This window comes from Mauremys mutica, unplaced genomic scaffold, assembly GCF_020497125.1.
Source record: "Mauremys mutica isolate MM-2020 ecotype Southern unplaced genomic scaffold, ASM2049712v1 Super-Scaffold_100221, whole genome shotgun sequence".
Classification (NCBI taxonomy): domain Eukaryota; kingdom Metazoa; phylum Chordata; order Testudines; family Geoemydidae; genus Mauremys; species Mauremys mutica.
Genome location: NW_025423291.1, coordinates 470,091 through 487,490, shown reverse-complemented (window position 1 = coordinate 487,490; position 17,400 = coordinate 470,091). Strand labels below are relative to the sequence as shown.

General features: G+C 52.6%; 2 non-coding genes across 2 annotated transcripts; one reads left to right on the top strand and one right to left on the bottom strand.

Annotated features, from left to right (window-relative positions):
• The first annotated feature begins 15,173 nt into the window (after positions 1-15,173).
• On the top strand, positions 15,174-15,255 carry TRNAS-AGA. The gene has a single exon. It is a non-coding gene; the product is annotated as a tRNA-Ser (tRNA).
• Positions 15,256-17,059: 1,804 nt separating this feature from the next.
• Positions 17,060-17,153, bottom strand: TRNAI-UAU. The gene is made up of 2 exons: positions 17,116-17,153; positions 17,060-17,095 (listed from the first exon to the last, which is right to left on the bottom strand). It is a non-coding gene; the product is annotated as a tRNA-Ile (tRNA).
• Positions 17,154-17,400: the final 247 nt, after the last annotated feature.

The following is a 17,400-nucleotide window of genomic DNA, read 5'->3' as shown; positions in this document are numbered from 1 at the left end:
TTCATATGACAGGCTTTCCATTCCTCGGATCATTCTAGTGGCCCTTTTTTGTACCCGTTCCAGTTTGAATTCATCCTTCTTAAACATGGGATAGCTTCAGTCCTCCAATCCACGAGCGTCCATTTGATTCTTTGGCTTTCCGTTACGCTTGTCACGCAGCAGTGCGCTGAGCCCCTGCTATGGCGTCTGTCTGGAGATTTTTTAAAAATGATTTTGAATTTCGTCTTCTGTAACAGAGCGCTGATAGAACAGATTCGCCTGCCCTTACAGCGATCACAGCCGCATGGTCCATGCTGGAGCTCTTTCTTTATTTTGATTTTTAACTGCATCGCCACACATGCTGATCGGAGCTCCACGCTGGGCAAACAGGAAATATTCAAAAGTTTGTGGGGCTTTTCCTGTCTACCTGGCCACTGCATCCGAGTTCAGATTGCTTCCAGAGCGGTCAGTGGTGCACTGTGGGATACCTCCCGGAGGCCAATACCGTCGATCTGCGGCCACACTAAGGGTACGTCTACACTACGGGACTATTCCGAATTTGCATAAACCGGTTTTGTAAAACAGATTTTATAAAATCGAGTGCACGCGGCCACACTAAACACATTAAATCGGTGGTGTGCGTCCATGGTCCGAGGCTAGCGTCGATTTCTGGAGCGTTGCACTGTGGGTAGCTATCCCGTAGCTATCCCATAGTTCCCGCAGCCTCCCCCGCCCCTTGGCATTTCCGGGTTGAGATCCCAGTGCCTGATGGGGCAAAAATCATTTTCGCGGGTGGTTCTGGGTACAGCCTCACCCCACCCACCCACCCAGACAGCGGCAAACAACCGTTTCGCGCCTTTTTTGCTTGGTGAACCGTGCAGACGCCATAGCACAGCAAGCATGGACCCTGCTCAGCTCCATACCGCAATCGTGGATGTTTTAAACACCTCGCGCACTCTCGTGCAGTATATGCTGAACCAGGACCTTCGAACCGAGGCGAGTAAGAGGCGGATACGGCAGCGCGGCGATGACAGTGATGAGGACGTGGACACAGAATTATCTCAAACCGCGGGCCCCGGCGCTTTGGAGATCCTGATGGTAATGGGGCAGATTCTATCCATTGAACGCCGATTTTGGGCCCGGGAAACAAGCACTGACTGGTGGGACCGCATTGTGTTGCAGGTGTGGGACGATTCCCAGTGGCTGCGAAACTTTCGCATGCGTAAGGGCACTTTCATGGAACTTTGTGACTTGCTTGCCCCTGCCCTGAAACGCCATAATACCAAGATGAGAGCAGCCCTCACAGTAGAGAAGCGAGTGGCGATAGCCCTGTGGAAGCTTGCAACGCCAGACAGCTACCGGTCAGTCGGGAATCAATTTGGAGTTGGAAAATCTACTGTGGGGGCTGCTGTGATGCAAGTAGCCAAAGCAATCACTAAGCTGCTGCTACGAAAGGTTGTGACTCTGGGAAACGTGCAGGCCATAGTGGATGGCTTTGCTGCAATGGGATTCCCTAACTGTGGGGGGGCGATAGATGGAACCCATATCCCTATCTTGGCACCGCAGCACCAGGGCACCCAGTACGTAAACCGGAAGGGGTACTTTTCAATGGTGCTGCAAGCACTGGTGGATCACAAGGGATGTTTCACAAACATCCACGCGGGATGGCCAGGGAGGGTTCATGACGCTCGCGTATTCAGAAGCACTACTCTGTTTAAACGGCTGCAGCAAGGGACTTACTTCTCAGACCAGAAAATAACAGTTGGGGATGTTGAAATGCCTGTCGTTATCCTGGGGGACCCAGCCTACCCCTTGATGCCATGGCTCATGAAGCCATACACAGGCAGCCTGGACAGTGGTCAGGATCTGTTCAATTACAGGCTGAGCAAGTGCAGAATGGTGGTGGAATGTGCATTTGGCCGTTTAAAGGCGCGCTGGCGCACATTACTGACTCGCTCAGACCTCAGCCAAACCAATGTCCCCTATGTTATTGCTGCTTGCTGTATTCTCCACAATCTCTGTGAGAGTAAGGGGGAGACCTTTATGGCGGGGTGGGAGGCTGAGGCAAATCACCTGGCCGCTGATTACGCGCAGCCAGACACCAGGGAGATTAGAAGAGCACACCAGGAAGCGGTGCGCATCAGAGAAGCTTTGAAAACGAGCTTCATCAATGGCCAGGGTACAGTGTGACTGCTGTGTTTGTTGATGAAGACCCAACCCCCTTGATTGACTCAGTCCCTGTAAGCAACTCCCCCTCCCCCTTCGAGTACAGCTTACTTATGCAAATAAAGTCACTCTCATTTAAAAAGCATGAATTCTTTATTGATTCATTATAAAAAGAGGGAGAGAAGTAAGGGTGTGCTTTGGGAGGAGGAAAGGAGGGATGGAGAAGGCCATTAAAAAAAAATTCAGAGTAACGGCATCCTTCTGGTTGGGCTGTCCACGGGGGTGGAGTGGGCGGGTGCACGGAGCCTCCCCCCACGCGTTCTTACACGTCTGGGTGAGGAGGCTAAGGAACATGGTGAGGGGGGAGGGTGGTTATACAGGGGCTGCAGCGGCACTCTGTGATCCTGCTGCCGTTCCTGAAGCTCCACAAGACGCCGGAGCATGTCAGTTTGATCACGCAGCAGCCCCAGAGTTGCATCCCGCCACCGCTGATCTTCCTGCCGCCACCGCTGATTTTCCTGCCGGTCTTCCTGCCGCCACCTCTCATCTCGGTTGTCCCTCCTGTCCTCACGTTCATCCCTCCTGTCCTCACGTTCACTGGCCTCTTTCCTGTAATTTGAAACCACGTCCTTCCACTCATTCAGATGAGCTCTTTCATTGCGTGTAACTTCCATAATATCCGAGAACATCTCATCTCGCGTCTTCTTTTTCCTCCGCCTTATCTGTGCTAGCCTTTGGGATGGAGGAGGGACGCTTGAAAAATTTGCAGCTGCATGAGGGAGATAAATATTTAGAAAGATACATTTTACAGAACAATGGTTATACTCTTTCACAGTGAAAAGCACTATTCACCTTACATAGCACATGTGATTTCCCTACAAGGTCGCATTTTTCATCTTAATAGTGACTGCTTGCATCTCTGGGGTTACAGATCTCAGACACAGGTCCAGGCATCAGGATTCAGCTTGCATGCGGCCATGGTAAGCCACTGTCTCAGTGATTTACCCCTCCCCCCCACAACGCATGGCTAATACCACGCTAGCTCCCTGCTAATCAACAACCTTCCCCCTCCCCCCCACCCACTACTTGTCCGGTAGCTTGGGGAAGATCGCCTCGCCGGTGACCAAACAGAAAAGATCATCGGCATTTCACTCCTCCCCTCCCCCTGCTTCGCTACGTGCAGGAAAGTGTTTTTTTTAAGCTGCTGCATTCCACGAACCCAGTAGAAAAATGGCCACCCCCCTTACTTAAATTCCTGATTTTTAACCAGGTTATCCTGAACGATATCACTTTGCTGAGGATAACAGAACAAGATAAAGAGCGGATGCTTCTTGAATGCCAGCAGTCACCGGGACCATACGCTGCTATGCTTTGCCACGCAATGATACCTGATTACTTGCTACATGCATGGCATGGTAAAGTGTCCTACCATGGTGGGCGGAACAAGGATGCCTTGCCCAGAAACCTTCTGCAAAGGCTTCTGGAGTACCTACAGGAGCGCTTCATCGAGATGTCCCTGGAGGATTTCCTCTCAATCCCCGGACATGTTAACAAACTTTTCTAAGTAACTATACTGTCTGCGAATGCATCCCAAGTCCTCAGGGCAAATCAATCATTAAAAAAGGCTTGCTTAAAAAACACTGTTTGCTATTTGCAAAGGTACACTCACCAGAGCTCCCTTCCAGGGCGTCATTCTCTGGAATAGTTGCTTGTGAGGGCTGGGAGCAGGGTAATTCCGTCAGGGTGATAAAAAGCTCCTGGCTGCTGGGGGTCACGGAGTGCTGTGTGCTCTCTGCGAGGTCTTCCTCTTCTTCTTCCTCTTCATCTTCCCCGTCTGCATAACCCTCAGACATGGCAGAGATTACAACCCCCACCTCGGAATCCACGGTCAGGGGTGGGGTACTTGTGGCGCAGCCCCCTAAAATTGCATGCAGCTCATCATAGAAGCGGCATGTTTTTCGACCTGCCCCGGACCTTCCGTTTGCTTCTTTGGTTTTCTGGTAGGCTTGTCTGAGCTCCTTAACTTTCACTCTGCACTGCACGGAGTCCCTGCTGTGGCCTTTAGCCGTCATAGCCTTAGAAATTCTTTCAAATACTTTTTCATTTCGTCTTTTGGAACGCAGTTCTGTTAGCACTGAATCCTCTCCCCATATAGCGATCAGATCCAGTACCTCCCGAGCGGTCCATGCTGGGGCTCTTTTTCGATTCTCAGGAGACTGCATTGTTAACTGTGCTGATGAGCTGTGCATGGTCACCTGTGATGATGAGCTCTCCACGCTGTCGAAGCAGGAAATGAATTTCAAAAGTTCGCGGGGCTTTTCCTGTCTACCTGGCCAGTGCATCCGAGTTGAGAATGCTGTCCAGAGCGGTCAGTGGTGCACTGTGGGATAGCTCCCGGAGGCCAATACCGTCGATTGCGGCCACACTAACCCTATTCCGATATGTTCATACCGATATTAGCGCTACTCCTCTCGTCGGGCAGGAGTACAGAAACCGATTTAAAGAGCCATTAAAATCGATATAAGGTGCCTCCTAGTGTGGACGGTTGTGGCGTTAAACCGGTTTTACGCTCCTAAAACCGATTTAAACGCCTAGTGTAGACCAGGCCTAACCCTAATCCGGTATGGTAATACTGATATTAGCGCTACTCCTCTTGTTAGGGAGGAGTACAGAAACCGGTTTAAAGAGCCCTTTATACCAATATAAAGGGTCTCTTAGTGTGGACGGGTGTGGCATTAAATCGGTTTTACGCTCCTAAAACCGGTTTAAATGCCTAGTGTAGACCAGGCCTGAGATTGGTTAAAAGAGCACTGAGGAGGATGGCTACTAATCATAGCACACACTGCTACCAAAAGGCAATGAGCTGTTGCTGTGTAGCAATGCAGTCCCATGTCTGCCGGAATCCAGGAGACGTACGGTGACAGTGAGCTGAGCGGGCTCCATGCTTGCTGTGGTATGGCGTCTGCTCAGGTAACCCAGGAAAAAATGTGTGAAATGATTGTCTGCTGTTGCTTTCATGGAAGGAAGGAGGGAGGGAGAGAAAGGGGGATCTGATGACATATACCCAGAATCACCCACGACACTGTTTTTGCCTCATCAGGCATTGGGATATCAACCCAGAATCCCAATGGATGGGGGAGACTGCAGGAACTGTGGGGTAGCTACCCACAGCTACCCAAATTGCAACGCTCCGGAAGTCGACGCTCGCCTCCGTACTGTGGATGCAGTCCACTGACTTAATGCTCTTAGAGCACTTTGTGTTGGGACACACACAATCAACTGTATAAAAACAATTTCTAAAAAACCAACTTGTATAAATGTGACCTAATTTCATAGTGTAGATAGACCTCAAGACACTTGATCACAGCCTTGGATAGGCTAAGAGACTACTTACACTTTGGACTGGTCTACACTGGGGCGGGGGAGGGGTGTCAATGTAAGATACACAACTTCAGCTACAGGAATAGTGTAGCTGAAGTTGATATACCTTATTTTGGATTATCTCCTGTTCTCACAGCACAGGATTGACAGCTGGGCTCCCCCATCCACTCCACTTCCACCTCTTACCCTAGTAAAGTTTCAGAGTCAACAAAAGCACATTTGGGGATTGATTTATTACATCCAGACAAAACACAACAAACCAAAGCCCAAACAATCAATTATCACCCACCAACCAAGTGGATAGTGTGAATATACCCTTTGATCAAGGGTCAACTGAAACATAGCTGGGCATTGATTTATTACATCCAAACAAAACACAATAAATCAAAACCCAATAGACCAATTATTACCACCCCAAAGTCAGTGGGAATATACCCTTTGACCTGAGTTTTATCACCCCCAAGTCAGTGGGAATATACCCTTTGATCTGAGCTCTAAAGAGCCAAGCATCAATTCTGACACCCTTGGATGTTATGCAACCCCTCTGCCCCCACCACTTTCTACCTCGCCATGACGAGCTCCCAGACACGCACCAAACACCATTCACATGACTTTGAGAACTAGGTAACTCTAAGTGAGGATTACTTCACAGAAATGACGCCAATGGAGAACTTCAAAGCAAGAACTATTAAGGCACAATTCTGTTCAAAGCCAGAGAAGTCTTTCAGCCTCCTTCCTCTTGCTGGTTTCTCTAATTCCTTCTGTTCAAAGACAGTTCCCTGTACACTCCTAGTTTGCACAAACCCACCCACTGACCTGTGACTAGCAATCTCTCACTGCTAACTCTTATAGGAAAACAGGCCAAAGAAAGTGTATGCAAGCGCTATACCACAGCTCCGGTGCTCTTTTCGGTTCCTTCCACAGAACTTTCACTCCATACCAGTCCAGTTTCTTGCTGTTGCTTGTCTAACCGCTGCCTTCATGTGCTATACCGTACCCTGAGCTGATTCCCGACTTTTGTGTTCAAAACTGCTTTGCCTGTCCATGTCTCTGTGGATCAGCAGCACCATTTTTCCTCTCTAAACCGCCTCTTGCCACCTTCCCCTTCCACACTTCACACTCACCTCATCACAAACTCACCCACGGCCCCTTTGGCTTCTCAAGTGCCTCTGGAGGGATGCAGCTTCCCTGGCACGCAGATCCTTCCCTTCAACGCGCACTGGACGCACATTCCAAACACAGCCCTTTCCAGGAGGGAATGTGCTGCTTTTGGACCCTGGCGCCCAGCAAGAAGTCCTGGGACTCTTTTTCTGACCGATGGACCCCACTGACTTGCCTTTACCAAGCAGAAACTAAGGACCGGCTGATGGCTCTCTTTGCAAACGGACGCCATCAGACTGAGCCACGAGGCGTGCTGCAGGATAGCCCCTCCCCACCAAAAAGCAGTGCCGTGACCCGGATTCGAACCGAGGTTGCTGCGGCCACGGCGCAGAGTACTAACCACTATACGATCACGGCCAGGCGCTGGGGGCGCAGGCAGCAGCCCAGTGGAAAATGCTCAGCTCTGCGCTCTTGGGGCGGCCACCTACCTCGCCGGCGGCCACAGGTCTTTCTCAAGTCTCCCCATTACAGTCACAGGTCAAATGCTGAGCAAAGGAAAAAAGACAGGAAGCCAATCCCATGCCTGTCCCTTTTTCTGTCTTCCTCCACCCCTGGACCAAGTCCCTCCCCATTTGTCTGGGCCATTGTCCTCATGGCCCTGGTCAGCCTATTTCCCTTTGCCGCTCTGAAACGTGCCCCCACGTGCAGGCCCCGGGGGAGGCTTTGGCTAGGGCCAGCGTGTCCTTGCGAGGTAATTGTCTCTCTGGAGGTGAAAGTCATCAGTGCAGGGTGCGAAGGGAAGTGGCCGTCGAAGGAGAATGCAAGGCATGTGGTGGGCAGGCCAGGGATTTCTTTGTCCCCCCTTCAAAAGGGGTCACCCTCCCCGTCGGGGAATCAAACCCCGGTCTCCCGCGTGACAGGCAGGGACACTCACCACTATACTAACGAGGAAAGGGGCACGCTGAGTGGCCCCAGCTCCCACAGACCAGCTATGGTCAGCGTACACCTACACCGTCGCATGGCCCCAGCAGGCAACAACACCCCTGGCCCTCTTCTGCTTCCCAAAGGCTTTGGCCGCAGCAACAGCCCTGGGAAAAGCCCTGGCCCTCCTCACCTGCCCTTGCCCAGGACGACGCCTTTCCGGGCCTACACAGCTCCTCACACAACACCCGCCTGGGACCTTGCCCTCCCCTACCAGCTCAGCAGCACCTTTTTTCCTCTCAAAACCTCCTCTTGCCACCCTCCCCCTTCCACACTTCACACTCACCTCATCACAAACTCACCCACGGCCCCTTTGGCTTCTCAAGTGCCTCTGGAGGGACACAGCTTCCCAGGCACGCATATCCGGCTGATGGCTCCCAAGTGTGAAAGTCCGTCCCCGCAGAGCTGCCCCATAGGGTGACATTGAAGAAACTGTAGAAAACGGGACGGGGGTGGGGGGTAATAGGCTCCTATATAAGAAAAAGTCCTCCCAGACCAGCCTGTCCCTTTAAACATGGGACATCTGGTCACCCTGGAGCAGCCCCGCCCTCCTGCTCCCCGGTTGGTGCATTTGTAACCCAGGGGCTGAAGCCGACGCATGAAAGGGAAGTGAGTGAGCTCAGAGCTCTCCAGCGCCACCTGCTGGGAACAGACGAAATGACTGAGCGACGTCCTGGCTAATTTAAATATCACCTGGTTTTCTATCGGGTGGCTCCACTGGAGAGCTGGGGAGTGGCCTGAGTGTGGCAGCACCTTATTTGCATATTAAAAGTGGCAGTTTGAGACCATTGGGGTAAAATATGAGTAAGTTTTGGGGTTGGGCCCCACATGTTTAGTGCAGGCTGTGGGGAGCCGGGCTGAGCAGAGCCTGCCCCGACGGGGAGTGTGATGTCACCCTGAGCTTGGAGCGTGTGGCCAGACATGGGGAAGGGGCTGGGGGTGGGAGAAGGTAGGTTTGTTTTTCTATTTTTTGTAGAGTTCTTCTTCTGTAAATTGAGAGTCGGCTTGGGGGAGGGAAATTGTGATTCCTGCTTTGGGGGTTGTTGTGGGGAGTGACACAAGCGTCTTTGGTGGTGGCTGCTGCAGTGGGGCATAGGACAGGTGGGGTCAGGGCTGTCTGGGTGCTTCAGATCAGGAGCGGTTCCTGGTTGGCTGGTGCCTTGGCCTGCCTAGTGTTTTCTGATAGCTGATCTCCCATTGGCCCTTGTGTGGGGCATGTCTTTGAAAGCTGGTCTCCCATTGGGCCCTCCCCAACTGATGTTTCTGACAGGCTCAGCTCCCATTGGTGACGTTGTCTGACAGCGATGCAGGGCGGAGCTGCCAGGGCCTTGTGCGCTCAGAGTTCAGCGCTGCCCGTGGGAAGCGGCGCGAGGCCGCGCAGAGCCGGGTCCCGCTGCTGGGCGGAGGAACCGAGACCGCAGCAGCGGCGCCGCCTCCCGCCTGGCGAGAAGCCGCAGCACCGGGGCGGGGGGTCACAGGGCGCGAGGCGCTTCCGGGCGCGGCTGTTTCCTGCCGGTCGCGGGGTGACGGGTCCTGCCCGGGGCGGCCGGGGGGTCCCGATGGCAGCTGGGGGCTCTGGCGTCCGCCCACGGCGGCTGGGAGCTACGGGGCCACCTGCAATGGCCGGAGGCTGCGGCTTCTCCTCACCCCCCCCCGGTGACTGGGAGCTCCGGGCTCTGCCTGCGGTGTCTGAGCGCTGGGGGCTCCTCTCCTGCCTGGGGCGGCCGGGAGCTCCCGGGGCTTCGGCGCTGTGGGGTCTGTTAGCAATGACGTGGGGCTGCAGGGTCCTCACGCCATCAAGGCCTGTTGGGAAACCCTGGGTCCATCCGCAGCAGCTGGGAGCTCTGGGGTCCACTCGTAGGAGCTGCAGGGTCCATACACAGTGGGGTGGGGCTGTGGGGGCTCCCCGGCCATCCATGGCTGCTGGGAGCTCCAGGGTCTGCCTGTGGGAGCTGTGGGGAGATGAGGGGTTTGGGGTGGAGGAGGGGGCTCCAGGCTGCAGGGTGGGGCCGAGGGATTCAGAGTGCAGGAGGGGGCTGTGGGTTGAGGCAGGGGGTCGGGGTCCAGGACGGGGTGATGGCTCTGGGGTGGGGGCAGGGATGAGGGGTTCCAGGTGTGGGAGGAAGCTCTGGACTGGGGCAGGAGGTTGAAGTGCAGGGAGGTGAGGGCTCTGGGGTGCAAGAGGGGGCTCTGGGTTTGGGGGGGTTCAGGGCTGGAGCAAGGGGTTGGGGTGCAGACTTACCTCGGGTGGCTCCTGGTCAGCGGTGCAGCAGGGGGGACCTACTGGCCATTTCCAGGGTGCAGCGCGGTGCCCTAGGACACATAGGGACCAGCCTGCCTGAGCCCCGCAGCACCGCTGACCGGACTTATAACCCGGTCACCCGACTGGGAGCTCCAGGGTCCCCCTGTCCCATGTGGTGGCTGGGAGCTCTGGGATCCACCCACAGCAGCTGGGAGCTGTGGGGTCCATCCGTGGTGGCATGGGCCTGTGGGAGCCCCTTCCGACACTGGTGGCTGATAGCTGTGAGGCCCGCACTGGCCGACAGCTCCAGTCTTGCTGCCCCAGGGCTGAGGTGGAAAATGTCACTGAGATCTCTGAAAGTCACAGTTTCTGTGACCCCCTTTATATAATCTTAGCCTTAATAGTTGTTGACTGTCTCTCTCAATCTAGTGGTCTGCTCTAGCACGGATGGGACAGGAAAGACAGACGCTCACCCCCCAGCACAGGTTTGGGCAGCAATGGCTCTTGGGCTATTTGCTGTGCATGCAGAGGACTTGTCCAGGCCGGTGGAGCAGCTCAGCCAGATGAGGAGCTGGAAGAAGGAGACCTGAGCAGCCTGGACATCCCACTTTTTCTCCACAGCCACTGCCTATCAGCAGGATTCCTCCTCCTCCTCAGTGAGACCAAATCTAAACACCTAGATAGCCGGTCTGTCCGCTGCACCCCAATCCCTCATGCCTGAGCCTCCCTGCCAAGTCCTGTACCTGGCTCCAGAGAATTGTCTCACATCTCACTGGGAACTCGACTTCTTGTGCCCATAGAGTGTCGGCCCACCTCAGTAGAGGACCAGAGAAACACAGTGTCTGCCTTTTCCAAATCAGTGCTTGGAGAGGTTTTGTTCCTGTGACCACGTGGCCTAACGGATAAGGCGTCTGACTTCGGATCAGGCGATTGAGGGGTCGAGTCCCTTCGTGGTTGTGCTTGTGCAGTTTTACCTTTGTGCTGAACGTCCTGCTCCCTTCAGGGCTGGAACCTCTTCTTGGCCGCTCAGGCCAATGCTCTGGCTTCAGCTAGAGCCCCGGGAAGGAGTTGGGGGGTGGGTGTCACAAAGGCTGGGGCATGAGCCCCAGGTGCTTCCAGTCTCGCCTTTGCCCTTCCTGACTTGCCAAAGAAAATGGGTGGCTGCCCGGGCTAGAGTGTGGAGCAGTTTCCCTCTTCCAAGTGTGCGCCTGTCCCTGTGCTTGAGGGGGTTGCTACATAGCGCCTTGGGAGCCTGGGTGTTTCTCTGCTTCTCGCCAGCTGGGGAAAAGCCTCTTGGGGTAAAATCTCCTGCCCCACTGCCAAAGTCAGCACCATGAGTGGGAACGGTCAGAGGCCCCACCAGGGGGGCTGGCCCTGCTTTCCTACCATCTTCTGATGTTGGCCACAAAGCATCAGCAGCTGGCTGTGGGTGGTTTTCAGTGGGTGTTCGGCATGCCAGGGAGCAGGGAGCAGCCTGGCTGTGCGTCTCTGTGGCTGCTGCTGGCCACGCATAGGCATGGTTCTCCCCTCCTCTTGCCCTGCCCTTGGTTGCTCTGTGGTTTTTAGCTTCCCTTGGAGCTGTCAGCACCAGCCACCTCTGTCCTAGGTGCCCAGAGGAGGAGAGGTGCTGGGCTCCAGCCTGGGACTCTTCCTCCCTCCTGCCTTTCCCTGACTATGAAGCCTGACCCTGACACTCCTTTCTTCAAGCGCCATGTGGGCAAGAGGAAAAGTGTGGTAGAAAGCACAAGGGCCAAACTTGTGGGCATCAGAAATCCCAAACACCCAGTCAAACCATAGTCACTTCTAGACCCCATTCCAACCAAAGACCTGGCTCCAGTGGGTATGAGTCACTCAGCACCAGGTAAACAACTCATTCTTAGACAGCTGGAGACAGGAAAGCACTTGGGTCTCCAGGGATTTACCACAAGGTCCCACTCAGATTTGAACTCAGATTTCAGCATGCCAACCATTACACCATGGGACCAGCTTGTGCTAGTTTCTCTGAACATTGGTGACCCTATCATAGAATACCAGGCTTGGAAGGGACCTCAGGAGGTATCTAGTCCAACCCCCTGCTCAAAGCAAGGCCAATCTACAGACAGACTTTTGTCCCAGATCCCTAAATGGCCTCCTCAGGGACTAAGCTCAAAAACCTGGGTTTAGCAGACCAATACTCAAACCACTGAGCTCTCCCTCCCTCACAGGCCCAGCTTGTGTAAGGGGACTGTTGGCCCTTTACTAAAACTGAGTGGGGTTTTTTGGTTGGCTAGTTCCCAGTCCCAATAGAAGGGGGAAGGGTCAATGGGAAATCAGGCCCCTGAGACTGACAGGCCCCTGGGGCAATGGTCACCAACTGGTAGGGAACAAGTGAGAATTTGTTAATGAGTAAAATTCCTGGTGAAAATTGGCAAAGCTTTGGAGAGTTTGAAAAGTTCCAGTGAATTTACACATGAAGATACAAACAGAGAGACAACTAGAGAGAAAGAGAACATCACAGACTGCACAGGCCCACACAGACATAAAGAAAAACCAAACCCACCCAGCACACAGAGCCATAGACACATAAGGGAAAGCCACACAAAACATAGAACAAATCCACACCAAAAAATACAGCAAAAGCCCACAACAAGAAAGCACAAAAACCACATACCAAAAGAATACTTAGCAAAAAACAATCTGCATGCAAAAGTCACACACACACACACACACACACACACACACACACACACACACAAAACTATGCAAGGCATCCACAAAAATCACACAGGACCCACATGCACATCAACACGACAGACAACAAAAACCCAACATACAGAAAGCCAGGCAGGGTTTGAGTCTCACAGCGAAGAGGGTGAGCACACAGGTGGTTTGGGGAGCAAAGACTGAGGGGGATTCGGGGGCAGTGCTCTGGGCTCTGCCTGACCCCTCCTGACACAGGCGGCTGGTGGAGAGCAGAGCCTGGTAGATCTGTGGAATCTGCCCTGCTCTCTGTAAAGCAAGGGGACCTCGGTGTCTTCTGAGCTGCAATTGTATTTTCTGCAGGGCAAAATGATTGGCAGAAGCCATTTGCTTAAATGGAACAAGGAGGTGTAGATGAGATTTGAACTCACAACCTCAGCATTACTCCACTCAGCACTGCTCTGCAAGTCCTGGGCACTAACCCATTGCACCACTGGACCCTGTTTTCAGGAGTTTGGCTCCATGTTTCATGGATGGATTAGTGGAGTGTGGGGGGTGCATTAGCTAAAACAAATCCATATTAAAGGCTGCAGGATGGCAGCAGCAGAGGTGGGGAGCCTCCTTCCATGTGCTAGAGCTGGTTCCCCCTTCCGTTGCTGAGGGGAAGGCTGGTGCTTTGAGCCCACCCAGTGCTGGAATGTCTCATGGGTGAGATTAACAAGACTCTTGAGAAGAGAAGGGAGGGGAAGTATTTTCTATCCCTGCCTAGCTCCATTGGTCTCCTGTGGCCCTTTCGGTTCTCTGCTCCCCTGTTGGGGAGATGCAGAGACAACCCCCCATCTGGGTGAGGCACCGAGAGGCTGTGTCCCATGGCGTGTGTGGGGGAGAGGGGTAGGGGTGGGATGGGGCTCAAGGGGAGAAGGTTGTGTGTGACAGTGTGTGGGGGAGGGGGAGGGTGTGTTCCTTAGGATAGAAATAATAGAAAACACAGGGGCAGTGACAGCGAAGCCCCGTGTCTGAGTGTTATGACCCTGTGTGGTGCTGCCGTTCACCTTCCCCTCCTATGGGCTCAGCTTTCATTGAATCCAGCATTTTTTCACCTGTCCTCACCACAGAGGTGTCCCACGTGCCTCAGCTACCGAGTGTCCCTCTTAGAGACGCCGAGGACTGGAACTGATTTCAGCTGCTGGACAGCTCTGCTAGGTCTTTATTCATTTGTATAGGAAAATGCTGAGTGTTTAAATTCATTTCAAGCCCCACCCACCCCAATTCAGCGAACTCCTGAACATACTGGAGATGGGTCTGGAAGCAACAGACCCACCCTGCCCTGCCATGCCATGCGGAGGGGCCAGCAGCCACTGGAGTGAGCAGGCAGATGCTGCTCAGCTCCGCTGCACTGACGGGGCCCCTGGGGGTGGGAGGTGGGGCCAAGGGAGTGACCCGGTCCCAAAACTGCTGGAGCCCCACGGGCGAGACCTGGGAACCAGGACTGCCAGCCAGACAAACACCTTTAAGAGGCGGCGTCCCTCTCCCTGTCAAAACCTGATCTTCCTCCTTCAGTTCAGTGACAGACTGAATTGTTCCTTATCCCGGCAGAACCAGAGGATTGAAAGCAGCAACATCAAACCCCTGTGTAGCTCGCAGGAATGAACATAAACACTCCCTGGTATCTGAGGAGATGTTCAGCTTTGCCCTTAGTCAACTACAAGGCTAAAGGGAAAGGAGGTGGTGCCAGATATAAAGAGTGAAACACGACACATCATAGTTATGCCCATGGTGGCTGCAAAATCTTTTGATGTACTTCTTCTTATCAGCAGTGTATTGTTTTCTCTGGAGTCTAGACCTTGACTATACCTTGGCCAAGAAATTTGTACCCTGATAAAATAATCGACTGCCCCGGTGAAGGCAATGGACTTGACACCCACTGGGGTATCCCTACACAGGTACAAGTACTAACAACAGTGGCTGCCTTTTAGCCATAGATTTTAATCAGGGGAATAAATTGAAACAAACCCCTGTTAAATCAATTCTCAGCCCGAGTCCTTCACCCACATTCCCTAGAGCATTGGGCCACCATGTGGATGTTTCATTTCCGACCTCAGTTTCACACAGAGACAAAATTTCCTTTGCACAGATCCATGAACAGCAAAACCTCCCTGTGTCTCTGGTCTGAGCCAGGACATTCGATTCCAGTGAACCCTTCTCTCCTGCAATGTGATGGTCAGACAGAGGGGACGTGGCACCTGCATCCCTGGCTCGGCTCTTTCTTTCTGCTGCTGTTGTTAGTCCATGAAACATGAAGGGTGGAATGCAAGACTGAATTCACGCACCAGCCCTCAGTGCCTCAGAGAAATTCTGCCCCCTGCTATTGGAATGATGTGCTGGAGATTTGACTAGGAAAGGGACTGTCTGAATTGTCAGAGTGGGGAATGAACAACAATCTACAGCAATGTCGTTCACACAAACACACTCTCATCCTGCTCCAACCGGAAGAGAAATGGGCAGGAATTCTCGCTGTTCAGCCCAGGATACACTTACACTAATGCAGCCATGAGTGTGCTGGGGAAGCTGGTCTGAGCAAACAATTTGAAGTGACCATTCAGTGAGAACAGAATCATCATGTAGTGAAAGTGACACATATCAAGTAGTTGTGGCCGAGCGGTTAAGGCGATGGACTAGAAATCCATTGGGGTCTCCCCGCGCGGGTTTGAATCCTGCCAACTACACAAAAACTGCGCTGTTGTTATTATTATAGCCATAGTACCTGAGCATCCACAGTGCGAACTGGAGCCACATCTACTTTCACTCTGTTTACACTTAAAATGCTGCTGTGGCACTGCTATAGCACTTTGGAGTAAACAGTGACTGGAGGGGTTTTCCCATCCCTGTAACAGCTACATAGACAGAACAATTCTTCCTTTTCTTTAGCACTATCTAACCAGGGCTTAGGTCACCTTAACTAGATGGGTTTGGGGAGGGTGTCACACCCTGAGAGACGTCGCTCTGCCAGTGAAGTGCCCAGCGTACACCAGCTCTTAGATCCCTCTTGGTATTTCAATGCAGGCACTGACCTGTGAGAGGAAAACATCAGCTCACAAACACAGAGACTGAATTCCCCACATTTAATCTCGCTGAACTTTCCAGAAAGTCACAAAATTCAATTCATTCTTGCTAGGAGAGAGAAAAAATATGTGACATTAAGTTTTTGGCTTGGTTAAATAAAATTGTTTAATTAATATAGTAAAAATCTGTACTGATTCCTCTAACTAACACCACAGCATGAAATAGGAACAGAGACAAATCTTGTCAGTGACGACTAATTTCACAAATGGTCTTCCCATTATTAATGTCCATGCTGCCCCCATTGGAGGTCTGGGAAACTCCAGTGTCATTGCTCTGCATTCACCTTCCCCTAGAATTGTTCTCAGACATTCGCCTTCCTCTGCAGCATGGGGCTCGGGTCACTTGGTCGAGGATTCCCTGCACCTTGAGGTCTTTAAGCCACGATTTGAGGACTTCAATAACTCAGACATAGGTTAGGGGGTTGTTACAGGAGTGGGTGGCTGAGATTCTGTGGCCTGCATTGTGCAGGAGGTCAGACTAGATGATCATAATGGTCCCTTCTGACCTTAAGTCTATGAATCGATGAATCTATTCCCAAATTTGGAAAACTGTGCAGTTCAGAATGTGAATAGTGACCCCGGCTCCTTCCTGCGCCTGCTCTACATTGCTCCACAGCAGCTTCTCCACCTGCAGAGTCACCCCAGCACGGCAGTGCAGCTGCCCAGGGTTCAGCAGGGGCCCCTGGCAAGGAAAGTGGGTGCAGCTAACAGCCCGGTGTGCCTGGCCGTGAGGCAGCTGTAAAAAAGCAACAGCCCCCCCCCCAGAAGTACAGAGACTTAATTCCTCAACTTTAACATCATGACCCCCTGTAGAAAGCCACACGTGTCAGTTGCATTTTCACAGGGAGATGCAAAAATCAGGTGACACCAATTTTTAAGCTGAGTAAATAAAGTTGAGGAGATAGTTATTAACCTCCCAAAAATATACTAAAGATCCCTCAGCATAACACCTGAAGGTGAAATATGAACAGAGACAAACCTTGTCAGCAAAGGCTCATTTCCCAAACAATCCTCAAAATGTTACTAATTCCCACCCCTCCTCCACAGGAGCTCTGTGCAGTGTAACTGTTCTGCAGGCAGCTTCCCATTCAATGCTGTTGGGAGACATTCCCAGACCTGGAAATGTACGAACGACAGAATTTGAAGAAGAAACCTGGCTCCCTGCACCAGGTGGGATTTGAGTGTTTTGTCCCTGTCACTTAGTCTTTGTCAATAGCACAGACGCCATGGGCAGGACTCCAGGCTCTGCTGGCAGGGGGAGAAAGGATTGTAGATCTCACCTGTCCTCTGGAGAGGAGGTAATAATTGAAGGGGCATTTTTGACTCCTTCTCAGGGTCCCCTGGGCTGGAATTCTACCTTCCACAGGGCCAAATGAGGGGTTGATGCCACTGGGTTAATGAAAACCAGTGCTCCAGGTGAGGCTTGAACTCACAACCTCAGCATAGCTCCTCTCAGCACTGCCCCATAAATACTGTGTACTAACCAATTGCACCACTGGAGCACCTGCTCATTATAATTCTCTGAGACCCCCCTATTCTGATAAAGCCAAGTAGTGACCCCAGAACATTCTCAGTGGGGTTGAGAGCAGGTAGCAACAAGTGTTGTACTTGGTGGGGTGGATCCTTCTTAAGGGTTCCAGGCACCATTTGACACCTTGTGGTCCCACCAGGAGCGGAACAGGTTCCCTAAAAGCAGGGCCACCCAGAGGATTGGGGGGCCTGGGGCAAAGCGGGGGAGCGGACATAAAA